This window comes from Gracilinanus agilis, chromosome 2 (genome assembly GCF_016433145.1).
Source record: "Gracilinanus agilis isolate LMUSP501 chromosome 2, AgileGrace, whole genome shotgun sequence".
Taxonomy (NCBI): Eukaryota; Metazoa; Chordata; class Mammalia; order Didelphimorphia; family Didelphidae; genus Gracilinanus; species Gracilinanus agilis.
This window is the reverse complement of record NC_058131.1, coordinates 331,695,379-331,723,351: the sequence shown is the minus strand read 5'-3', so window position 1 is coordinate 331,723,351 and position 27,973 is coordinate 331,695,379.

The following is a 27,973-nucleotide window of genomic DNA, read 5'->3' as shown; positions in this document are numbered from 1 at the left end:
CCTATACTAAATATTATCTATCTATCTATCTATCTATCTATCTATCTATCTATGTATATATATATATATATATATATATATATGTATATATATATTAACTTTACTGCCTCCTTATTCTTCAGATCACTCCTTCAACTCCAAGTACTTTCTTGGCCTAGTCAGGCTAGTTCAGGCTTCTGGGCCTTGGGAGGCCTCAAAGGCCCTGCCTACTCTACAGTCACACAGAGGGGAAAAAAACCCCCATCTTTCTTTCTCTTTCAGCTTTAAATCATTTCGGTTATTCACTTGCTCTGTCCTCTGCCAGCCCTACCAGGCCTAGCTAAGCTTTTTGGCCTAAGCAGGCTGCAAAAATGGCGTGGCCTTCTCAACAGCCACACAAAGGAAAAACCATCTCTCTCTTTCTCTTTTCTGTTGATTTCCCCCACAAATTTATTCCAGAAACTCTAATCTGTTCTCCTCCTTCACCTGCCACTGGGTTTTTTCAGTGTTCCAGGGAACAGAAACACTAGTACTCCTCCTAGGGAAAAACTTTCCAGGAGTCTGTTGGCAGTTGGAAAACCAACTTTCCTCAGCCTACTCAGAATTCCAACAGGCAACCTTCCTAAGATCCTGTCTGGCCTTAAAGAAAACTTACCCACTATTCTTTACCCTGTCCTTAGCTGCTAAGATATCAATTCCTCAAAATGGTCCTCATTAGCCCTATGGCTTAATTAATCCTAATGCAATGATACCCATTATCACCAATATTATTTAACAGAGTACTAGGAATGCTAGCAATGGCTTTAAGAGAAGTAAGAAATTGAAGTAATCAAAATGGACAAAGAGGCAATGAAAGTATCTCTTTTTACAGACAATGATGGTATATGTGGAAAATCCTAGAGATTCAAATAAAAGGTTAGTTGAAAGTATCAATAACTTCAGTAAAGTAGCATGATATAAAATAAATAAATGCATATATCATATAAACAAATAAATCATCAAGATTTTTGTAGCTTACTAACAAAATCCTCCAAGAAGTGATTGAAAGACACACTCCATTTTTAAAACAACCACAGATGGGGGTAGCTAGATAGGTCAGTGTATTGACAGTCAGGCCTAGAGATGGGAGATCCTAGGTTCAAATCTGACCTCAGACACTTCTCAGCTGTGTGACCCTGGGCAAGTCACTTAACCCCCATTGTCTAACCCTTACCACTCTTCTGCCTTGGAACCAATATACAGTATTGGTTCCAAGGCAGAAGGTAAGAGTTAATAAAAACCAACAACAGGGGGCAGCTGGGTAGCTCAGTGGATTGAGAGTCAGGCTTAGAGATGGGAGGCCCTAGGTTCAAATCCAGCCTTAGACACTTCCCAGCTGTGTGACCCTGGGCAAGTCCCATTGCCCACCCTTACCACTCTTCCACCTAGGAGCTAATACACAGAAGTTAAAGGTTTAAAAAAAAAACAAAAAACAAAAAAAACAACAACCATAGATAGAATAAAATATGTGGCAGTATACCAGTCAAAACAAATGCAGAAACTACATGAAAATAATTATAAAACAGTTTTTACAAATATAAATTCAGATCTAAATAATTGGAGAAATATTAATTGTTTATGGGTAAGCAGAGCCAGTATAATTAAAATGACAATCCTACCTAAACTAATCTATTTATTTGATGCAATCCCAGTCAAATTACCAAAAGAAATCTTATTGTGCTATAAAAGATAATAACAAAATTCATTTGGAAGAACAAAAGATCAAGAACATGAAAAGAATTGATTTAAAAAATGTAAAGGAAGGATATCTATCAATAATTAATTTCAAACTCTTTTACAAAGGAGTAATTATTAAAACTCTTTGATCCTGGGTAAGAAATAGAAAAGTAGAACTGTGAAACAGAACAGACATACAACAAAGAGTAATAAAACATTATAATAATCTTGTATTTGACAAAAGTATAGATCCAGGCTATTAGAAAAAGAAATCATTATTTGGTAAAAATTGCTGGTACAAATAGAAAGCAGTTTGGCAGAAACTAGGTATAGAATAATATCTTATACTATTCATTAAGATCAAAATCTAGATCTAGAAATAAAAGGATATAAACAAACTAGAAGAACAGCTATTATATTACCTCTCATATTTTTGAAGAGGGGAGTAATTTTTGAGTACACAAGAGATAGAGAGAATTGTAAAAAGTAAAATATATACTTTTGAGTTCACTAAGTTGAAAAGTTTTTTTGTACAAATAAAACAAAATTTTCCAAGCTTAGAAGGAAAGCAGAAAATTGGGAAAATTTTTTTCATATTCTCTGGGATAGAGGTCTTATATCTAACATATATAGAGAACTTTGACAAATTTATGGGTATAAGAGCCATCCTCCAATTGACAAATGGGCAAAAGATGTGAACAGGCAATTTTTGGATTAAGAAATCAAGTTGACATATAGGTAAATGAAAAAATGCTCTACACTTACCAATTAGGGAATTGTAAACCAAAATAATTCTGAAGTGTTATCTCATACCCATCAGATTGACTAAACTGGAAAAAAAGGGAAAAATGACATATGTTGGGACACTGTTGGTAGAACAGTGAACTGGTCCAATCATTTAAAAATTATTTTTATTTTGTTCCAATGATAAATTTACACATAATATTTCCAACATTATATGATTCATGTTGTGCCCTTCCCCTCTTCCTTTCCCCCTCCTAGAACTGACAGGCAATTTCACTGGGTCATACATGTATTATCACCAAAACATATTTCCAGAGTATTTATTTTTGTAAGATAATCCTATAAAACCAAAACCCTAAATCATTTATCTAAATAAACATGTGATAATCATATGTTTTCATTTGCATTTCTATTCCAACAGTTTTCTCTAGAGGTAGATAACATTCTTTTTCACAAGTCCCTCAGAATTGTCCTGCAGCATTGTACTGCTAGTTCGTAGCAAAGTCTGTCCCACCATATTTCAGTTAGTACTTATAATGTTCTCCTGGTTCTGATTATTTCATCCTGCATCAGTTTATGTAAGTCTTTCTGAAATCATCCTGTTCATCATTCTTTATAGCACAATAAATATTCCATCACCATCCTATACCACAATTTGTTCAGCCATTCCCCAATTAAGGGACATTCTTTTAGTTTCCAATTTTTGACCACCACAAAAAGCACAGCTATAAATATTTTTGTATAAACAGGTTCTTTCCCATTTTAAAAAATCTCTTTGGGATGCAGATCTAGTATTGCTGCATCAAAAGGTATGTATTTTTTAAAGGCCCTTTGGCATAATTCCAAATTGTCTTCCAAAATGGAGCCATTTTAGAGAGCCATTTAAAATTATACACAGAGGGCTATAAATTTTTGTATACCCTTAAACTCAGCAATACCATTGCTGCATCTCTTTCCCAAGGAGATCAGGGAAAAGGAAAAGAACCTATATGTTCTAAAATATTTATGGCCTCCCTCTTTGTAGTGGCAAAGAGCTGGAAATCAAGAGGGGATGTCCATCAGTGGGAGAATTGTTAAACAAATTGTGGTATATGATTATGATGGAATAATATTGTGCTGTAAGAAACAATGAGCAGGCTAATTAGGAAAAAACTTACAAAGAACTACAATGACATAATGACAAGTGAAAATGAGTAGAACCAAGAGAACAACAGATAGAGCTACAGATTTAAAGATTAAAATTAAAATGTAAAGAATAATCTATGAATGTTCATCTCTAGAGAATGAACTGAAAAATGGAAACACAAAAGAAATTACATACAAATATCTACATGCTGGATGATGCCTTCTATAATATGCAGAGGGTAGAGGGGGACTCAGATATATGCAAATAAATTCTACTGAGAGAAAAAAATGACATTCATTTTTATTTGGGGGATAGATCTCTGGTCTTAGGATAAAAGATCCGTAGGGGGATAAAACAGTATAATATCTCAGGGGAGGCAGGCAGAGAGGCTATCAGATGAGGAGAGAGAAGGCTTAGTAGGACCAAGATAAAGGACACCTGGGGTGTGATGTTGGGCATATATAGAGGCAGCAAAGCATGTAGTAGCTCCTATTTTTGAGTAATTATTCTTGAAAATTGTTTGCTAAAGTAAATACTATTAATGTCATCTAAATTTTGGAAACCTGGACAAAGCTCTGGACATTCTATTCTACTTAAGTCTTGGCACAATTTCTCTAATCTAGTGGACTTAGTGGAGGAAGGGGTTACAGGAGAGAGAGAAAATGAATGGAGACTCAGATGAACACATTCAAGGTTTTGCAGCAGCATTGATTACTTGGCTGTTCAGGGCTGGTTCCAAAAAGAAGGCAGTTACTTTGATCAATGTCCAATTGTCTGGAAAAAAATTTTTTTCTTACTCATGAAATCTAAGTTATAAAGTCTTGTGCAAAGGGAAATTCATCACCTATGGCCCTATTTCCTTCTCTGAGTCTTGGGATCTAATTTTTTGGGGGCTTTGACAGAATGAAAAACCTGGTGATCATTCACTAGCTTTGAATTTTAATGACCAGGAATACTATTTATTTTTAAAAACTGGACTCAAAACAATGTTTTCCTTGCTTCCCTTAGGTGAGTGAGGCCAAATGAATTATGGATCAGAAAAATGCTAAGAAATCACAGAACTGGAGCAACCCCATGGGATAACAAAAGGAAAATAAACACACATAGCCTGAGGCAGATCTGGCCATAGAAAGAGAGAGTGGACTCTTGCCACAGTCCTGCCAGGTCATCTGATTATGACAATTGTAGAATCAATTCATTTAGTAACTAGAAATTTGATAGTGGTGTGGTCACTGTAGCAAAATTGTAATGAGGATTGAAGGATTAATAAAGACTAAAAATTAATAAAGAATAAAAAGAATAAAGTTGGGAACTTTGCACTGTCGTTTTTTTTTTTTTCTTTTAAAACCTTTACATTCCATCTTAGAATCAATACTGTGTTTTGGTTCCAAGGCAGAAGAGCAGTAAGGGCTAGGGAATTGGGGTTAAGTGACTTGCCCAGGGTCACACAGCTAGGAAATATTTAAGGTCAAATTTGAATCCAGGACCTCATGTCTACTGAGCAAACTTGTTCCCCCCCCAATCTTGCCCTGTTTGGCACATTGTTAAGACTGTAAAAAATTTTTTTTTCTTCTGAATGGAGCTTATAATCCAAAGAGAAGATGGAATAAACCCATGTGAGAAACAAATGAATAATTGTTCTGGTGAATATAAAGCATAAATGATGAGAACTCACAGTTTCATAGCATGTTATAACTTTAAAATCATTACATACGAAGTCTTAGAAGGTGAGAGCTGAACGTGACTGTATCACCTATTTTAGCTGTTATGAATTCATTTGGATCTAAGGAAAAGAAGTAAAACTGACATTTAGCAGGGATTCATCCATATAAAATTTACTGATGTGGAAACAAAAGATATAGTGAAAGCGTGTACACAGTTTGACATAGCACCTGAATTAGACTGTGGCAGAACTAGGAAAGAGCAGTGCAGATAAGACTAGAGAAGGGTCCAACCTGCATTGAAAGAAGTTTCCTCACATAGGAGTTTCCTTTCTGAAGAAAATTAGAAGTCCTTTCCAAATCTCATCTGATGATGATGATAATTAATAGTACTTAACATTTATGTTGTGCTTAAGTTTTGAGAAGCATTGATTATCTTTTGATCATCTTAATATACCTATAAGGTTGGAGGACTTATTTTGGCCCAGACTTGTACACTATCCATTTATAAAGGGCAGTGATTCATTTGTGTCCTATGGTTCTAGAAAGCTGTCTGAGGCAGGCTAAGAGGCAAGACTTGATTGTGTCTTCCTGACTCTAAGGCTGGTCTTCTATCCACCATAATTTGCTGTTGCATAGGTATGAAAATGTTCAATTTGAAAGGTTGGAAACTGGCTTTTGTTTTTTTTCTCATTTTCTTTTTATTTTTTAGAAAAAATTTCCATGGTTACATGATTTGTGTTCTTACTCTCCCCTTTATCCCCCAAAACCTCCCTCCCCCATAGCTGATGCGCATTTCTACTGGTTTTAACATGTGTCATCCATGAGTAAAGGCTAGGGAATGGGGGTTAAGTAACTTTCCCAGGTTCACACAGCTGGGAAATATGAGGTCAGATTTGAACCCAGGATTTCCTATCTCTGAGCCTGACTCTTAATCTACTGAGTTGCTCTTAAAATAAAACCTCAAAAACCAGAATTGGCATAATGATAAAAGAGGCACAATAATTCACCAAAGAAACATCAGTTTCACTAATTCACTCTTCAACATGAGTCACATTTTTGAGATGGTCATTAGTGGTTGTGAGAGTAAATCCTGTTCCCAATGCTAATAGGTCTTCTTGGAATCTTCTTTCCCCTGACAAAATCAACTGAGTGAGATAATTTCCTCTAAACCAGTCTCATTCCCTTCATTTTTCAGTCTATATAGTACACATGTACTTTTGGGTTTATGGGTTGTTATCATTGGAAGTGACCTTAAAAACCATGTAGTTTTCATTTTAAAGTGGAAACTGAAGCTTGTAAAAAGGAAAGTGAACTTTCTAATATCATACCACTAGTTAAATATTGGAATAGGGATTGGCACCTAGTACATTGAACTCCTCCTGCATTATTTTTTTCTACTACACTATGATTTCATTTATTACATTAATTTGTGTTATAGTTCTTTGCATTTACATATTATCTCTCCAACTAGACTGTAAGCAATAAATATTTGAGAGCAGAGATAATATCGTTCTATATCATTATCTTTATTTGTATCCCCATGGTGCTGAGCAATATGCTTTGGGTAAAATACTTATTAAATATTTTATTCAATGAATAAGTGAATGAATGAATGAAATACCATACAGCAGAGATCTTACCTTGTTATCCTGGAGAGTGGTTAGTATGTTTAGGTTCACCTTGGGGTAAGCTAATCAAGTTAAAAAGAGGAGAGTGGAGTGTGCTAATATAATTTATTCCTGGTCTTTGTTTTAATATGCTTATGTTTCTATTCCCTGGGCAGTATTTCTATTCCTCTGTTTTGCTCTGGGGAAGAAGTCTGCCATCCATTTCAGGGTCTTTTGAGAGAGAAGATAAGAAGGAAGGAAAGGCCACTGGGGAATTGAAGAGAGATTCCCTATTCTCATTGTTAAGGGACCTGGGAAACTTTGATTTACTTCTGGTGGATCTACAGGCCAGGGGATAGGGGAAAGCCAGAGCCTGATCAATTATAACCCCTTGCCTTCCTGAAGAAATGTTCCACATCCTGTTCAATGAAATTTCCAGACTTACGCCATGCCCTCTGTCAGGACCCAAATCTGGCCAGTTCTTTTCTAATTGCTCCCTTGTCTGCTGTAGATGTCAGATGGTACAGCTCAGCATGGAAAAATAGTTTTCCTCATTTAAAGCTTGCTCTTAGCTTATGGGATTGTGAATTGTGAACTGAATGAGGACCTTGGGAATTAAGAGTTTCTTGCCTCTGAAACAATCTGCGTTCTGAGAAAAAAACAAACCCTAAAAATCTAAGAATCTTACAATAGCTTCCACAAGAATTTGGGATAAATAACTGTCCATGCCACAGTAATATTTAAGGCAGAGGTCTAGTAGGGATGGATAGAAAAGAATATGCCTCAGTTTAATTAAGGCTCAGTGTGGTTCAGTGGAAGGTGATCAGGTCTAGAAATCCAGAGACCTGAGTTCTAGTGCTGGTTTAATTTAGATCTTGAGCAAATCAAGTTCAATGTTTTAGAGCTAAGTGGGGTTTCGGTGATTCTTTAATCTAATCTGTCATTTTATGGATGAGAAATTGAGACCCAGAAAAGCTGTGTTGCTCAAGGTCACCCAGGTCACAAAAATATAGCAGAATTGGGATTCAAATTCTGGGTTTTTTTTTCCCACTGCTCTGACTGCAAACCCAGCACTCCTTCCACTAACCTATACAAATCTCTTCCCTTGCCCAGGTCTCAGTTGTCCACATGCAAAAGGAAGCATTGTATTAGTCAGTTTCTAGGGCCTCTTCCAGCTCAGACATTATATTACAACACATAAAAAGTGTTTAATAAATGTTGACTGAATAGAATTCTAAAGTCCAACATCCAAAGGACCTTCTATGTAATGACATTTATCATTCTAATATCTCTTCTGTTTGAAGCATTTATTATTTTATGATTCAGAGAATTTCCATAGATGGGATACTTACCACTCTCATTACTTGCAGGAATAAAAAATGATTCTTTTGGAAAAGATACTTCTAGGCAATGAAAAAAAGTGAGATTAAATTTTATACAAATACGCATGTAAGGTATTCAATACCTCCTAGCAGATTGTTTTGGGCAATTAATTGGAATTTGAGATAAGACATATTCATTCTCCATTGATTAACTGAAACCCATAATTAAATAATGATCTGCCTCTCTAATCCCCAATTCATACTTCTTGAAGAAAAAGACAAAGAAGCTCATGTCAGAGATTTAGGGAATTTTGGGGGTTGGTCCACACTTAGACCAGTCTCCCATTTCAGCTTCCATATTGATATTCTCGAATCAACCAAGGTTAGTGAGTGTATATGTGTATGTGTGTATTGGTGTTTGTGTTAGTTTATGGTATAGTGGAAAAAGTCCAGGACTTGAAGTCTGAAAACCTGAGTTCAACTTCTGCATCTATTAATGACCTTAGATAGTCAGTTACTTCTCTTTTTAAACCTCAGTTTACTCATTAGCAAAATGGGGATTGATTTTGGGTGGAAACTTGAAAATTCAAATCTTCTTTAGTTTCTATTTTTTGTCTTTGGTAATCACACATTCCTTAAGAACTTTCTAGTTCTTTTTATGCTTGATTGGTTCAAATGGGGGGCAGGAAATAGCATTTCTTAACCTTAAGGGCACTTCTCTATTCTGTTCCAACATGCATTGTGGAACTCTTAGTTAGCAGTGGAAGAAATATAATTGAACTAGTAAAATCTCTGTTTCCAGAACCTGACTGAAAAGGATGAAGGTCAAGGTGTTGTGCTATTTGTATTTCTACTAGTGGTGTGGAGTGATGAAACACTTCCTAGAAAAAGAGAAGAAACATTAGATTAGGAGCCCAGAGAGCTATGGGTACTTGGTTTTTGAGGGAATCTCATTTTTAGTGGACATGATATGGATGAATATTTGTAAAAAGAGTTTAGCAAAGTGCCTGGCACATGGTAAACACGTAAATGCTTATTCCCCTTCTTTTATTCTCTTGGTGAACCCATCAGCTTTCAAGGATGTCAGTATTATCTCTATGTGGATGATTCCCAGAGCTATATATCCTATCCTAATCTCTTTCCTGAGCTAGGGACACCCATTTTCAAGAGGACATTTCTTGGACATTTTGAACTAAGTGTTCCAATAACATTTCATACCCAACATATCTAAAACATAATTCAATTTCTTTTCCCCAAACCCTTACCTCTTCTGAATTTCCCAATTATTATTAAGGACATTACCACTCCTCTAGTCACCTAGGTTCACAATCTCATTTTCGTCTTCAATTCTTCACTCTCACTCACTTCACATGTCCAATATGCTTACAAATCTTGTAGAGTCTATCTTGACAAACTCTCACATTCATTCTGTTCTACTCATTCATTCACCCAGCCATAACCCTAGTTGAAGTCCTTATCAACTTTCACCCGGACTCCTGGAATAGTCTTTTAATGGGTCTTCTAACCTCATGCCTCATCTCATTCTAATTCATCTTCCTCTCTGCTCCCAAAGTGATTTTTAAAAAAAGTATAGGTTTTGAGCATATCACTTCCCTGTACAATAAATTCTAGTGAACCTTTGTTTCTTCAGGAACCAAATGTAAACTGCTGTCTGATATTTAAACATTTTCATAATAAAAAAAAAGATTTTCTTTCTAAAAATAAGTGGGCCCTCCCTATTCTCTAGTTGAAGTGCCCTCTTCTTTTATCTGTTCCTCCTTAACTTTCCTCCCTTTTGCGAATTTTCTCCAGTAACAGTGCCCTACTTGAAGTACCATTGCCTGGTTCTGTGCCTTTAATGGCTCTCCCCTATGCCCAGAATGCTTCTGGGTGAGGCTTGACCCTGTATCTTATAGGAATTCCAACTTGCCATTTTCCATGTTACAGTACCTTTCCTAGCTATTTCCTTCATGACTTAAAACCTTCTGATGGGGGCCTTTCATCATCCCTTGGTGGCTAAAGCCTTTCACTCTCAGATTACATTCCATTTATTCCCTACATATCTTGGATATTGTGATAATTAGATTAAGTCTACACTGCCCATCTTTAGATTTAATCATCAAAGGTGAGAGCACCTTCCAATTCTGGGAGGTCCTAACCCATGTGTGCTAGAGTGATTAACGAATCAGAATCAACCACCGCCCCCTACACTTTCTATGAGAAAGTGTCTATTGTGATTGGACATGCAGGCTAGGGGAAGGCACTAGAAGTGACACATAGGTGACCCCATTAAAAGAGGGAGTCAAGTGAGTGAGGCAGCTTCTGGTTTGGTGAAGGGGACCTGAGAGAGCTTTGTTGGTTCGTGACCAAGACTGGTCCATGTGGTGAGTTTAAAGACTGAATCTTCCTGAACTTCTATTAAGAAATTTCCTTTTATAGACTCTGTGAATGAAGTTTGCTCCATTCACCTCCAGGTCTCAGGCCCTTTAACCCTTGGCTGAGGGTTAAGATCTACTTAGATTAATTAATGAGATAGATTCTTATTTTCTTCCTCTCTCTCTTCTCTCATGTAAATAAACTTCCATAAAAGTCAATTTTGATTTGAGATTATTCTTAATTGAGGATTGATAATAGTTCAATCCTCTGGTGACCATCTTTAATATATTGAACCCATAAAACCCCTTTTTCAACTTTACATTTTTGGCAGTCCACTTAGGTTGTGCCGTTACTCTCAATCTTCTGATATCTTCTTGCCTCTTCTTTCACTCTGTAAACTTCAACTCAACACAGTACTGAAGAGGTAAGTTCAAATGTTTTTTTCTACTTTTACCTTAGAATAAATAGCACACAGCTGTTTAAAATTTAGCAGCTGGGTCCTAAAACCCCACCTGGGGAATTGGTTCCCAAACCACACCCTCCCAAGCCAGGAAAAACCCTGGAGAGAGTATTAGCCAACCCTCAGATTTTGGGAAGGATTATATCTCTCAGCTGGCTAGTTTGCCTTACTGGCTCATTTCTTAATTAACTGTGGGCTACACCTAGAGAAAAGCTTTTAAAAGCCTCTCAGAGGGAAAGTATCTCTACTCCATGCTCCAAACAATTTCATCTTGTAAAAATCTCCATAAAAAAACTAGAGAAAAGCCACTGAGCTTAGCTCAGTTTTGTTTTTAGAAAAAGTTATTGTTAAAGTTGAAATTAACCATTTTTGCCTTTTTTTTACTCCAGAAAAAACTCCTTTTGCCTCAGAAAAGTTGCATTTTGCCCAAAAGAGAAAACACCTGCTTAGGAAGCACATTCTAGTGTTTTTTTTTTTTTTGTTTTGTTTTGTTTTTTGTTTTTACCCTTAGCAGCTAGCTACTTAATCTAGTACTTAGCCTCAGACAAAAGATTCCTAGCCAGCCTTCCACCCAAAATTAAATTAAATCTTGTGGCATACTTAAGGGGACCACACCCTTTAAGTACTTAAAGGTACCACACCCTTACTTGTGAATTCTCACACCTTAATCTTAACTCCTAGCCAAGTGAAAACTTACTGAGTAGCTTCATCTACTCTGACAAAAGCTAGAATTACAAGCAATCTAATACTTAAATTTAAACATGATAAGAAAACCATTCAAAATAATTTTTGATACCATTTCCAATTGGCTCATACTCCCAGATAGTATACCACAATGGATATACTAATATGTGGAGGTTTTTATCTTTTTTTCTCTCAGAAAAACTTAAGAAATGCCCTAAGTAAGCTGGAGATACAATTAGAAGATTTATATCAGCTTCTCTATGAAGTACACACTTCATGTCCAACCCAAACAAATGCCCCTTCTAATATAGAACAACCCAGGGAACCACAAGCTCAGCTTAATTATAACTCAAGATTGGACAATGTGGAATAGAGTATAGAGGAGATAATGGCTTCTATAAAAATCTTTGCAAAATATTTAAAAAGAAGAAAATGAAAAATGAGAAAACTCCAGCGTAAGAGAGACTTATTTCTCCATACCTCTTAATCCCACTCTGACTCTGTTTCTTCCACTACTCCACAGGACCCTCCCCCAGTCACTGCTGCTGACTCAAACCCTCAAACCCTTAAACAGGGAACCTAGAGGCAGAAACAGAAAATGATGCAGTCCAAAGCTTATTCCCTCTAAGGGAAGTACCTACCTTGAATAAAGATGGGAACTTGGTGTCTATAAGACACCATACACCCTTCAACCCTCAAGATTTAGCTAGATTCAATGAAAATATGCCTACTTTTTAGAACGAACCAATCTTAATTGTGAAAAAATTAGAGAATATATTCCAAACTTATGACCCTAAATGGCAGTATGTTGAAAATATATTAAATGAGTTTCTGAAAAATGGTGAAAAAAATAGGATCATCTCTCTGGCCAATCAGAAGAAGGGTAAGGGAGGACTTAAATGGTCCCTCCAGGACCCAAAATGGAATTACAATTCTGGCCCAGATTACAACAAATTGTGCAATGGCAGAGAAGCATTATTGTCAGCCATGAAAGCTTGCTCTGATACGCCTAAAAGCTGGTCAAAATTCGAGGAGACCAAACAATATACCAATGAAACCCCCTCCCATTTCATGGACAGGCTCATTGAGGTGGGCAACATATATGTGGACTTTGATTTGACCAGAGAACGGGATATTAGACAAGTATGTAGACAATTCGTTGAGAATTCTTGCAAAATAGTCAAAGACTACTTTAAAACTAACTGCCCAAACTGGGAATCTATGAATCTTGAGGAATTGAGGAGAGTAGCTTCTTATGTTTTTAATAGCCATGCTGAAAGATGTGAGGAAAATAGTGACTCAGTAGAGGATTTAAAGACAGAAGTTAAACTACTAAGAGAAAAACTGAAAAGATGGGGAGAGACCATAGCTCCTCTCCAAGAATCTAACTATCAATCCCTTACCTGCCTCTTCTGTGAGAAGAAGGGCCACACAATGATGAACTGTATGAATTCGTTAAGAGCAATCAGAAATAACACCCAGTCCAATAATAACTATAGAAATAATGATAGGAATAATAATAATGATTCCAGGAATCGCAACTTTAGGATTAATAAATATTCTAGGAATAAAAATCAGGAAGATGATAACTCATATGAAATGACCCCACAAAAATATCTCTTAAGTGGAGCTCATCCACAAAATACTCAGGGTGTTACTCCCCTTCTACATGGGGCAGAAGGTGGTGACCCTTAAACTCTATTGTTTTCAGTTTTGTCTCCCCTTAAAATAGCAAAGAAGAAATTGCACCATCCTTTTTGTAACATTTTGTGCCTTTTGTAAAATTTTTTTTCTTGAATTTATTATTGCTTTTCTACCTCATTTGCACTCATACTGCAGATCAAGTAAAGTTAAAGAAGAAATGAATCTTATTTTTTGGCAAGTAGATTCCATATTATACCTCTGTGATTCTGAAATACACACATTTTAAAAAATATTTTTGTTTTTCTTCCTGCATGTGTGATGCAGTATTCAATTTTTTCTCTTATTTTTTTTTTTTTGTATTTGAAGCACATGTCATTAGTAAGTCAAGACAATCCCCAAATCCTTTTGTATATCTTAAAAACAGCATTGGTTTTATATGGACTCTAGCTTATGGACTGAGGACTAAACTTTGTAATCCTCTTAATTCTTAGATATGTTGACATCATACATGATTTTTTCTATCTCTTTTTTAAAATAATTTTTAAAGTATATTTATTAATTTAATTAATTCAGAATATTTTTCAATGTTTACATGAATCATGTTCTTTCCCTCCCCTCCTCCCACTCCCTTCCTGTAGCCAACGAGCAGTTCCACTGGGTTTTACATGTGTCATTGATCAAGACCCATTTACATATTATTGATATTTGCATTAGGGTGATTGTTTAGATTCTATGTCCCCAATCATATCCCCATCAAATCATGTGATCAAGCAGTTGTTTTTCTTCTGAGTTTCTACTCTCACAGTTTTTTCTCTGGATGTGGATAGCAAAACAGGAATTTTTAACTGGTGGTTTATAACTTTAAAAATATTTTTATACATGTATATATCAACATGTAATGTATTTGAATACATTAATATGATTATATTATCAATAGAATTAGTTTCCTTTATACTCCTTATTTTGTGTATTTAAGGATACTCTTCTGAGAATGGGTCCAAAGGCTTTGCCAGACTGCCATAGGGTTAATGACCCCAAAAAAGGTTAATAACACCTGCTTCAGAAGATAATTCATCCAAATTCATTTCTGATTTACTTATAAGTTTCCCATATAAAGTCTCTGATAAGATGTTACAATCCAGTGTCTACTTGAATATTTCCATTAAGGGGGTGCTCACTGCTTTTTGAGGCAGTCTATTCCATTTTTGAACAGTTCTCAATGCTGCCTTTTTGGTGAATCCTGAAGAAGTGTTGTTATTCCTGGCTTTGAAGTGTCCTGTTTCATCCTGCACCCCATACTTCCCCTACTCTCTTCTTTCTCTCATACAAGCTTCTTTACTGTCACAGATGTTAAATTATTTTGATTTTTCCCTCCCATTCTATTTTGTCCTTGTACCCAAGGAAGGTGCTCCCTTGGTTGTCCTATGCCCACAGCTTCTGCATTACTGGAAGCCTTCATGTTCCAAAGTTAAATTACCTTTACCCTAGCTTTGCCCAGATGAGGTAGTTTGAGTGAATGACCTTGCTTCAGTAAACAAGTCCAGTCTGCTTTATGTTGATTTTATTATTGTAGAAATGTCCTCGAAATGTTTACACTATTGCTTATATAAACAAGAGAAAGAGAAAGAATCATTTCCCAAATTCCCTTTCCATTCCAGATGATAGCCCCATCATACTATTTCTTATTCAGATAACATCTGGAGTATTGTATTTAGTCCTTAGCACAATGTTTTTGAGAAGGATGTTAAAAACTGGAGCATGTCCAGAGTAGGGAATTCAGGATGATCAGAGGACTGAAGACCATACTATGCTTTCTCAATGGAGTGAGAGGTGGGAGAATTAGAAAGATTTATTTTACTTAAAAAAAAAAAACAAATAAAAATAGAGAACTGGAGGAGTGCTACAGATGTGGGATTTTGCTTTCAGGTCACTATAATGTTAATTTTGCTTATTTGTTGCTAGTGTAAAAGGGGAAAAAAAGGGGTTTTGGTTGGATATTAATATTTAAATTAGTGGTCACCAAGAATTGAATAAATATCAATTCTAAAATGATTTTTAGTAATTTATTTATTAAATATAGGAGAGAGTGAAAGTAGAGAGATGAGAAGAGGGTAGAGTAAGAGGTCTAGCTTAACACACTAAGTAATTTGCTCTGGCCCCTGGCTCAACCCAGCCAGGGCTAATTAGCCCTCAGTCAGGGAAGGCTCAGACAAGGGCCAAATGAAGCAAAAGCTTCAGTCACAAAGCTTCTCTTAAAAGGAGAGTTCCTTCAGAGAAATCCAGGAAGAGTCAGTCTTTACACTCACCATGTGTAGTTCTAAGGGAGAAATTTAAGAACAGTCTTACCAAATTCAAGGTCCAAGCCAGAGCTCCTCCAGGTCCAGTTCCAGGCCGAAGAGAAGAGCAGAACTGCAATATGGAAAATAGCAGGGTGAATTCCTGCAAGATACAGGGTCAAGCCTCACCCAGAATTCCAAGGAACCTCCCCCCATCCCCCCGGAGAACTCTGGGTGAGGGAACAGTTTGAAAGCAGTTAAACAGTTGATTCCTGGGGGTTGAAGTGAGCAAGTCATTTTGCTTGCTGTTCCCAGTTTGGGATTGCCTTGGTGGCCATAGTGGCAAAAGCCATTTTGGTTTCTTCTCAGGAGTTTGCCTGTCTAGAGGAATTAGACCTTTCTTGCAATAGCATTTTGTTATTCATTTAGTTATTTTAGATATTAAAAGTGATAATTACAGGCTTGAGGGCAAGCTAACTAAAGGTCTGCCACTCCCTCCTGGTAGAGAGGGGCAGTTTCTACCTAACAATTCAGGGCTTCCCAGATCTTATCCAAATCCTTGAAACCCCTTCCCTGCCTTTCTTCTTTTATCAGTAAAAACTTCATCTTTAGTAGTTGGGCCTGGCTATTATTTTGGGCATACTCACAGCTACCATAAAGCTTGGTTCCTTTCAGTTGTCAGCCAAAGAAGTCAGATCCTCATCTGTCCCAGACAGTAAGACATCAAGCTTCTCCTATTGTCCCTTGGTCAAACCTGTGGGGAATATAAGTTGGGAAAGTGAACATTATTAGGGATTTACCTTGCTGAGGCTAGTAAGAAGATCTCAGTCCTGCCTCCATTTCCAACTGATTTCCAACTGCTAGGTGGGAGGGATGAAGAGTAAGGAGTACCTACCCCTCCCCACTCACTCAAGTCTGTGTGTGTGTGAGGAGTGAGTCCTGCAGGTTTCTAGTATCAGGCCATCTCTTCAGCTTCCCCAAATATCTCTGTTAAGATTAACATAACCCACTGGAGCTTCAGCTCCAGAAACTGAACAGAAAACAGAACTGCCCTACAGGAAGCTGTCATTCCCTTTTTAAGGCACTTCTTTTATGTCACTTCCTTTGCCTTCCTCTAGTTTAAATGTCCAATCACAACAAACGCTTTGCTTAGGACTGCCCAGGGGGCAGTCAGTCAATTCTGATTCATCACCCACTTTTGCACAGGTGGGTTACAGACCTCCCCACTTGAGAATTAAGAGGTGGTGATTACACCTTTGGTGATTAAATCTAAAAATGGGCAGGATAGGTTTAATCTCATTATCACACTAAAGACCTCTCATGGAGTGGGGGGCAATCTGTAAGAAGGCTTTTGTTTGTTTGTTTCTGTAGTTTTTCAGTTGTGTCCAACATTTAGTGACCCCTTTTGGGATTTTCTTGGCAAAGATTGGAGTAGATTGCCATTTCTTTCTCCTGTTCATTTTATAGATGAGGAAACTGAGGCAAATAGGGTTAAATGACTTGCGCAGAGTCACATAGCTAGTGAGTGTCTGAGGATGGATTTGAACTCAGAGAGATGTGTTTTCCTGCCTCCAGGCCCAGCACTCTATCAGCTTTAATAAAACTTAAAAAAAATTAGTTGAAAGAACTAGGGTTTTTTGTTTTTTTAAATTAATTGAGAAGACACGGATATGGGAAGAAGTATGATAGCAGTCTTTAAGTATTTGAAAGGTGGAAAAGTCTTCATACTTTTTCTGCTTTGTCCACAAATGAAGGAATTAGGAGTAAATTGCTGATAGATTTCAGCCAAACATATAACAAACAAAGAAAAAATCCTTTCTAATTACTGGTGTCCAGAAGTGTAATGGGTTCCCTTGGGAAATGGTATGAGCTATTGAAGAGCAAGAACTATTTCTTTTTGGTCTTTTTTTTTTTTTTTTTTTTTTTTGTATTCCAAGTGCTTAGCACTGTCTGGCACAAAATAGGTGCTTAATAAATGTTCACTGATTGATTGACTGTTGAGTTCCTCATCACTGGAAATCTTCAGGTAGAGGTTAGATGCCCATTTCCCAGGGATGTTGTAAAAGGCCTTCTTGCTTATAGATCCAGGTTAGAGTAAGTGGTCTCTAAGGTCCCTCCAAACTAGAAAATATTTTGGTTCTGTGATCTTTGTATGCCTTGGAGGTCAAGATAGTTAATGCTTAATACTGAGAAGCCTTTCAAGAATATTCTTTACCTAATAGAGCACAGACCATCTTTTCCTTTTACCCTGTCAGAGGGGTTCTTTTCTCTTTCTCCAGGAATGGAACTAGAGACATTTAGTCTACCATTAATTTAGAAGAGTTAGACATCATAGGAGTTGTTCAGTGCCCAGGTTAACCTCCCCAGATCTGGAAAGGCAGTGGCCCTGAGTGTGCTCCTGGCCAGTATCCTCTATTTCCTAGTTTTCTGGCATGTGTAGAGCAGTGTAAGGTGATAAAACTATCTATCATTTTACTAGATTGTTACCCTGGACAAAGGGGTGGGGAGCCCCCTGTGCTGGAGCAATCAGGAAAGTCTGTAACCCTGACTCTGCCACTTGGGGACCTCAGACAAGTCACATCTTCTCTCTAGGACCCAGTTTTTTCTTTTCTTCTTTTTAAATTTATTTTTATTTTATTGATTAATTATGAAAATTTTTCCATGGTTAACATGATATATAGCCAATACACAATTCCACTGGGTTTTACATGTGTCATTGATCAAGACCTATTTCCATATTATTGATATTTGCACTGGAGTGATCATTTAGATTCTGCATCCCCAGTCATATCCCCATCGACCCATGGCGACCCAGTTTTTCATCCATAAGAGAAGGGCTTGGGTCAGCTAACAGAAATACAGAATCTGGGGTAGAAGAATCTTCAGAGGCCTCCTATATAGTTCAACCAAGGCCTGATCTGATTGAGAATTCCCTCAATATATTTTTATCATGTGTGATAATGCATGGAGTAGAATTCTGGGGAGGCTTGCACAGATAAACAGCAATTTAATCTTTGATTAAGGATTTCCAGTGAGGGCTAAGCCACACTTCCAGACAGCCCATATTACTTTTTATTTATTTTCAACCCTTACTTTCTGTCTTACAATCAATTCAAGTATCATTTCCAAGGCAGAAGAGTAGTGAGGACAGTTCGGTGGCTCAGTGGATTGAGAGCCAAGCCTAGAGGTTCAAATCTGGTCTCAGACATTTCCTAGCTATTTGACCCTGGACAAGCCACCTAACCCCAATTGCCTAGTCCTTACAATTCTTCTGCCTTGGAACCAATACACAGTATTGATTTTAAGGTGGAAGGTAAGGGTTTAAAAAAAAAAAAAAGAAAAGAAGGGTAGTGAGGGTTAGGAAGTTGGGGTTAAATGACTTGCCTAGTGTCTCACAGCTAGGCAGTGTGGAAGACCATATTTGAACCCAGGACCTCCTGACACTAGGCTTGGTACACTCTATCCACTGAACTACCTAGCTGCCCTTAGCCCATATTATTATGTTATCACACATGATAAAATATATAGAATATAATGAATATATGATATATTCAAATATATGACTATATCATATAAAGAATACCTATTATAATGAATAAACTATGACATAATAAATAGATGATATGTATTTCACATCATATCATCTCATAAATTCTGGCTTGTTTACTTAAGACCTTATGTGACCTTTTCAGTAATTCTAAATGATAGGAAGTTTCACCTAATATCAAAGATAAATTTTCCTCTTATAATTTCCCCCTCTTCTCAGAGTAGTATTTGGCTTGTTGTAACCCCAATTTTCAAGACCCCTTAGTATTACTATTCTTTAAATTAAACCTGTTCCCCCCCCGACACATTCCATAAAATTTTTAGTTTTCCTGCCTTATTTTCAAAAACTTTGAGAAGAGTTTATCTGTACCCTGGGAAGAAAGCCAAACTATAAGATAAGCTGAATGAGGGAAAGTATAATGAGTTTCAAAAGTATCGTTTTTGTTCTAGGCTGGGAATCCCATGATAGTCACTGGTTTTTCTTGATCATGGGGGTCTTTAGGGGTACATAATGTTGAAAATCATACACTCAAGACTATAAACATCACAGTCTCCCCCTTCTGTGGAAATGGTCAGAGGGGAGCAGGAGAATCTTGTGTCAGGATTATTATAAAAGTCTGTGATTGTACCTAAAAGAAGGGAGGACATTTTTGCCCATAGCAAGCCACTTGGGTGGCTGAATTCCTTTTACTTCCCTTCCCCTTCCCCCATGCCCCCTCCCTCAGTATCTATTGCTGTTTTCTCTGAATAAAGCCATTTTTCTCTGCAAACATCTTATCTTATCAAGTCTCCTGTCTGCTCATTAGAGTGATTTCTGGGGGTATGAGCCTCCCCAGAATTCCACTCCACATATTATCACACATGATAAAAATATATAGAATATATAATGAATATATGATATATTCAAATATGACTATATCGTATGAAGAATACCTATTATAATGAATAAAATATGATATAATAAATAGATGATATGTATTTTATATCAGATCATCTCCTAAATTCTGGCTTGTTTACTTAAGTGACCTTTTGTGTAATTCTAATTAATAGGAAGATTGGACTTATATCAAAGATAAATTTGCCTCTTTGCAATTTCTCCCTCTTTTCCTTGTTTTGTCCTATAAGGCTGAGAAGACCAAATCTAATTCTCCTTCCATGTGGCAGCCTCTCAGATAGTTAAAGATTATTACCAAATCCCTCCCAACTTTTTCTTCTCTAGGCTAAATACCCTCAGTTAATCTTCTAATGGCAAGATCTGATCATGTCCTTTCCTAATTAATAAAGTCCAGTGGTACCTTATTGCCTCTAGGATAAAATGTAAAATCCTCTGTTTAGCTTTGAAAGCTCTTTCCCTCGTGGCTTCAATCTATCTTTTTGGCTTCATTGTACACTGCTTGCTTTTCCTGTATTCTGTGATCCAGTCAAATTGGCCTTCTTCCAATTCCTCACATCCAATACACTCTACCATCTCTGGACTTCTGCATCAGCTTTGCCCCATGCATGTCTGGAATTTACTTCCTCTATCTCATATTTCAAGACACAGCTCAAGCCCTGCCTTCTATAGGAAACTCTTCTGATTCCCATAATTGCTAGGGACTCACCTCCCTATATTGTCTTATCTTCCTTAGATTCATTCTCTTCAGTATAATTTTTTTCACTTTATTTTTCTTCCTTTTGAGGGGCAACAAGGCTAATATAGAAATATTTTTGCATAATATATAATTGATATAATATTATTTCCCTTCTCAATGATTGGAGGAGGAATGATAGAGAATTTGGAACTCAGTAAAAAAAATGTCAAAAATAAATAACCAAATTTAAAAATGCATTTTTAAAATATTTTTCTGCATATATTTATATATTCAATATATGTGATACATATCTATGTTTATTTATATATCTTTATATTCAATATCTGATGTATATTCTCTATATGATACATATTCTAGTTATATCACATACGGAATATATAATATAAATTATGTTATATTCATACATTATTCATAAACATATAGAATAAATGATGAACTTATGTTACATATTCAGATATGTGAATATATCATATATAGACTATAAAATATAGTGAATATAACATGTTACAATAGAGGATATGTATTTTATAACATATCATATATCATACATATGTCACTAAAGTTTTGTATAAACCCATACATTCATATGTAGACATACACACGTGCACATACACACATGTATATTATATGTGTGTATGCATGTGTGTTTGAATAACCATTGTTTGGTTTACATTTTTAAATATATATGATTTAGAGGTCCAAGGTCTAAATTCTGACTTGTTTATTTAAGACTTATGTGACCTCAGGCTAATCACTTAACTTTTCAGGGTCTCAGCTCTCTTTTTGCTCACCTAGTGCCTAGAGAAATGAGAGTTTTAAAGTGGAGTTAAAGAGAATAATTTCTATAAAAACATAATCAAGATAAAGAACTTTGACTTCTTATCAATGCAATAACCAGCCATGATTCCAGAAGACTAATGATTAAACACATTGCCTCTTGACAGAGGAAGTGGTAATTCTAAGATACAGAACATGGCATGTTTTTTGCCATGATCGACATCAAACTTCATTTTACTTGATTATGTATATTTGTTAGAAGGTCTTTTGTTTTGCCCTTTTCTTTCAGTGGAGGCGAGTGGAAAGGAAAGAGAGGAAAAGGTAGCAAAAAAAAAAAAAAAAAGAACAGAGCAGAAGGGAGGCCAGAAAGAAGAGACAAGTTGGACAGCATCGAAAATTACATGTTGAATTAATATATATACAGACACACACATATGAATCATATATATGTGTGTGTGTGTATATATATTTAGAAGAAAAGCAATCTGTACTTAACAGAGAGCTGAAGTTTTAAGTAAATCCTTACACTCATATGTAGACACATGTGTGCACACAGGCATGTATATGTGTGTTTGTAAATAACCATTGTTTGGTTTCAATTCAGAATTTGAAAAAAAGTTTTTAAAAATGAGAATTTTAGACTAGATAAGCTCTAAGATGTTTACCTACTCTAAATAATGTATCATTTGATGGCATGACCATCCTGGTTGTTTTCCTCTGTAGATTTCCCAATTTATCAGTTTCTTTCCCAAACTGGGATATCAATAATGAAATTCAGTACTCCAGATATATTCTGATAAGGGCAGAGTATGGTGGGACCATTACTTGGACACTGTAGTTCATACTTTGTTTTTCTTAAATGTAGACTGAGTTAGCATCAGTTTTCTTGGCTGCAATCTTATGCTTTTGACTGAAATTGAGTTTTCAGTTCTCTAAATCAAAAATTGTTGAATTTTTTTCAGCTGAACTATCTAGCCAAATCTACTCCATCCTGCACTTGCGAAGTTGATTTATCAATGCCTTAGAGTAAAACAATATATTGTGCATTGATCTCTTCCACATTTCATCTTATTAGATTTGGTCTAGTATTCTAGCCTGTCAAGATCTTTTAGAATCCCACAGAATTCAGTATGTTGGCTATTCCTTCTCAATTTTGTCTTGTGTATAAATTCAATAAGTATGTTATTTATGTCAGTGATCAAAACATAAAATAAAAATAAAAAGGTTTAAGCGATACAGGTCCTCAGATTCCTGGGGTGCTCTTGTGTACTGGGGACCATGTTTCAAGTTGACATGAATTACTAATGACTTAGTTCTAGCCATTCAACCAATTTTAAAACCACTGTCTAAACCAGTGGTTCCCAAACTTTTTTGGCCTACCGCCCCCTTTCCAGAAAAAATATTACTTAGTGCCCACTGGAAATTAATTTAAAAAATATTTTAATAGCAATTAATAGGAAAGATAAATGCACCTGTGGCCATCACTGCTTCCCAGGATCAATGCAGCACCCACCAGGGGGCGGTAGCGCCCACTTTGGGAATCACTAGTCTAAACTATCTAACCTACTGTTCCCTGTCTAACCCACATCAGAGCAACTTTTTGACAAGAACAATAGGAAAGATATTCTCAAATATCTTCCTAAAATCTAATAAGGCTAAGTCTACAGCATTACCCTGCCTTATCAGTTAAAAATAGGGGGTTCTTCTGACATAATTTATTATTTTAAAAGAAAGTCATGCTGGTTCTTTTTGATTACCCTTTCCTCTCTCTGCAATGTGTTCCTTCCCTACATGCTACTTCAAGTCTCCCTTTACTGGAAACTCCTCGAAGACAGACTTTTTTTCATTTTTGTCCTCATAGTCTTGTCCTCATTGTGCTTAGTACAATGCCTCGCATGTGGTAGGTCCTCACCACACATTTGTATGTCTCCTATTTTCTTTATTCTTTGAAGGTTGTTGGAGAGTCACACCTTCCAGTCTTTGAGTCCTTCCTGTAACGGGATGTAGTTCATCTAGATCTGGTGACATGAACTTAGATGTTTCAAGAAGAATTTGGTACAATAACTGCACGATAGCAATGTTCAAATACCACAGCAATGACTGATAGGACATTGATTAGCCATGCTGGGTGGGCCTAGGTCTACTGACTATCAATTTAGCCATAAATAGGACTCAATGCAAATCACTAATCAATCAATCAATCAATCAATTGTCAAGTACTAGTGTTCTAGTGTGTCCTTCATTTTTCTGCATCTCCCCGCTATCTCCTCTGAGTATTTTGACTCAAGATTTAGAAGGAAAAGAAAAGGTAGCAGTTTCACTTGCTGATCACATATGTCTCTTCCCTGTGTTTCCATCCTTGAGAACCCATCACTTCTCTTTTCCCTTCTATCAGTGTTGGCGATCCCTCCTGTGTATCTCTCACTTCCCAAATTTAAAGAAGTGGGGTAGGGTGGCATGGCTTATTCTTTGAGGCCAATTGCTATAATTTAACCACTTTGGAGTTTTTCATTTCCTTTCTGGAAGGAGAATGAGATACCAGGAAGCAGTTGAATTCTTCAGAGTAATCTTGCAAGGACCGGTTTAAAGGGCAAGTGTGACAGCAGAATGAGGAGTCATCAGTCAGAAGATAGGTTACTGAGTGATGCCTGAGGATGCTGCTTCAAGTTTAGTATCCTAGACTCCTACAGTGATCCCTCAACTATCCCCTGAGTTACATTCCAGACACCCTCGGGATAGGTGAAAATCTGGGAAGCAGGCGGAGAACAAGCAAACCGATGCTACAGTTACTGAATCAATCAGCTCCCAGGATACAGAACACGGCGCTGGTGAGGGGCCCCCGTGGGTCCCCAGCTGTTGGTTAGGAGTTAGTTCAATGCCCCATCCCCACCCCTGGAGCATTATCTCTTTCTCAAGTCAGCTTGGCTCTCCCGAGAGGGATAGACGGGGTGGCCTGAGGCCAAAGGGACAGAGCCGGCCAGCATGAAAGAGGCAATCAGGGTGGCTGAGCCTCTTTGTCCCTTGGCTAGCAGGGCATGATAGGGAAGGACCCCCCCTGTCCCTGGGCCCACTTTTAGAGGCTGCCCAGCATCCCTAGTGATCTCCCAAATGTCCTGTGGATGTTGTGCGTGTGTCTTCGAGAACTCTTTGGCTTCTGCTCCTGCTGCCCTGCTCTGGCCTGTTCTCTCTTCTTTGTTCAGTGTGACTCCCCTGTGCACCAGGCTCTGCCCACTCTGGCTTCTCTGCTCCCACACTCCTGCCCACCCACATTCTGGCCTAGCCCTGCCTCCCCCAGGATCCCACTCCAGCATCTGTTCCTTTCCCCTCTTCTCCCTCTGTGGACAGCCTCCCAGGTTGGGTGAGCTGAGAGGATTCCCCCCCCCCCTTGTTCTTGCCCTAGCTTGGCTGTGTGTCCACAGGCCTCATTCCTCCTCATGGCAAATGCACCCCTGAGTCCCAGCTTCCCCCCTCCCATCCTGAAGACGGGGGCATTGAACTCCAGTGCTAGGGCTACAAGCTTCAGTCCTCTAATCAGTGTTCTGTCCATTGAGACCCCCTTCCTGCCCCGAGCTCTTCCCCATCCTGTACCTTTGGACAGAAAGGCGTTCTCTCTTCTTATCCCTCCTGTGCCTCAGTCCTGCTGTCCATAGTACCTTGCCTGGGTTCAGCTGCTCTCTTTGTTAGGCTGGGGGTAGCAGGGGAGCTGCTGTTGGATTTTTCTTTCAATAAACTTGTGGTATCTTACCAAGAAAAGCAAAATCCCACGATGTGAAAACTTCATGATACAGAATTAAATAAATACATTTTTTTAAAACCAACAGCTGGGATAAATGAACTATGATATAGCGAGGGATGGCTGTATTTATATGGGACCTTAGAGATGATCTAGATTAGTCATTTTATTTCTGCTCTCTACTGTATGGGAGAATGGACAAAATCTCAAAGTCAGAGTTAATGGATCTATGACCCAATACCGACTTTGCTATTCATTGCTGGTCAGACTTTGGGCAAGATACATAATCTCTCTGGGCCTCAGTTTCCTCTTCTGTAAAATGAGAGAATTGGACCAGATGACCTCTAAGGCTTAAATCTATAATTTAAAGATATGCTTCTTTTCTGTGATGCTAATGCTTTTTCTATTGGTTCTTTCTCCTTGGTTCTAGGGCTTAGGCCAACCCAACCAGTGACTGGTAGAACATTGATTAGTCAGCTGGGTGGCCCTAGATCTATCTGATTTTCAATTTAGGTCCTCTGACTATCAATTTAGCTATAAACAGGACTCAATGCAAATCACTAATTAATTAATCAAATATTTATAAAGCACCTTCTGTGTTCTAGGCATTGTACTAGGTGCTGTTGAAGACTTGAAGTCTTCAAGCAGTGGTTGGAGAAAATAAATCTTGTTGGGGATGATTTAGAAGGAAGTCCTACCTGATCAGGTGGGAGGTGGAACAGGTGACCTTTTAGTTCTCTCAAGATAGATGTCAAAGACAACAGTAGTAAATGGGGGGAAATTTGATTCATGATTCTTTAAACTAAAAAATAATTTTTGTCTATATTGTTTTCTTTTACATCATTCATATTTCCCCATCTTTCTTCCCTTCCCCCCTCCTAGAGAGCCATCCTATATGATAAAAAATATTTAATTAAACAATGAGAAAGAGGAAAAACTATCAATAAAACTGATCATTAATGAAATCTGAAGACAGATACAATGCTTTATGCCTGTGAACCTCCCATTCTGCAAAACAGTTCTTCTTTGGGGTCATACTATTTCTTTGTTATTTTGCAATGTTCCTTTTGTTTGGTGGTTTTGCCTTAAACTTTCACATGCAGATTGTCGTTTGTATGTGGAAATGGGAATGGGACTGCCAAGTTTGATTTTCCATTGTAAAATAGGATCCCTATGGGCCAAGATAGCTTTCTTTAGTCATATTCTGAGGCCATGCTCTTTGCTTGAACTCCGATTTCCTGAGCAGAAATAATTTTGGTTAGGAAATTGTTCGGAGAGATGGACCAGGAAAAAGAAAAGATAGAAAGCTGACATGAGATGCACTTGATCAAAGATCTCAACTATGACACAATGTCTACTACAGAATTTTGATTAGGGTTTTACTACTTCATATCCCACTTAGTCTTTGCCAAATGCATTAATGAGACCTCCACAAAGAACCTGGGAAATGAGGGCAATCAAATCAGAGTTTGTCATTGAAATTAGATATTTGAAAAGCCTCTGAGCCAAAGGCTCTTCCATAATGAAAGCCATTTGATTTTCACACAACTGCCTGGGAAACCAGTCATCTGTTAATAGCCCCTGTGCCTGGCAATCATCTAAGCTTGTTCCTTAGAAATGACACAGTAATGGCCAAAATGAAATATGCTTTGGCTATGGGAAGCCAGGGGCTAAACAGCTAAATAGTTATTCCTTGTACTGCTTTCTTCTTCCATCTTTTTTTTTATTACATATAATAATCTATTTGGGGTTTTCCTTTTGAGTCATTTCAGCACAATACCAGTGAGAACTTGAAAGAGGTTGTTTTATAGACAACCCAGGAGGCAACAAATGGTAAAAACGGCTCCATCCCTCAGTCAATCAGTAAAATGAAAGCTTCTTGAGGACAGGAACTATTTTTGTTTTTGCTTTTCTTTATGGCCTACACCAGGGACTTAGTCAATGTAGGGAGCTCTCAGTGTTGTAAACTCCCTCCAATGGTGCAGATCCATTGAATTCATGAATTCATAAAATCAATTGAAATCATCATTTAGTACCTACTATCTTTGAGGTAGTTTGCAAGGCCATGGGGGTTACAAATTAAAAAACTAAAAGCAGTGTGGGACTATTTCTTTTTCTTTTTAAAATAAAATCTTTTTATTATCTTTTGTTTTATTTACATAAAGAAAATTAACCCTGGTATTTTTCCCCCTGCCCTTTCCTAAGAGCCATCCCATATAACATTTTTTTTAATTTAAGAAAAAGAAAAAAAATAGCAAAACTGATGAATGTATCAAAAAAATCTGAAAACATGTGCAAGAACATGTGACCTCCCACCTCTAGGATTGTCATTTCATAGTTCTTTGGAGTCATACTTGTTCTTTATAATATTCTTTGTAAGGAAAGTAGCATTTACTTTTTTTACCCCCTTACCTTCTGATTTAGAACCAATTTGGTTCTAAGGTAGAAAAATGGCAAGGGCTAGGCAATAGAAATTAAATGACTTGCCCATGGTCACATAGCTAGGAAGTGTCTAAAGTCAGATTTGAACCTAGGATATCTTGTCTCCAGTCCTGGTTTTCTATCCATTGAGCCAGCTAGCTGCCCCAGCATTCACTCTTGATTATTTTGCAGTTATCCTTTTAATTTACATGGTTGTAGTCTCTCTCTCTCTCTCTCTCTCTCTCTCTCTCTCTCTCTCTCTCTCTCTCTCTTTCTCTCTCTCTCTCTCTCTCTCTCTCTCTTCCT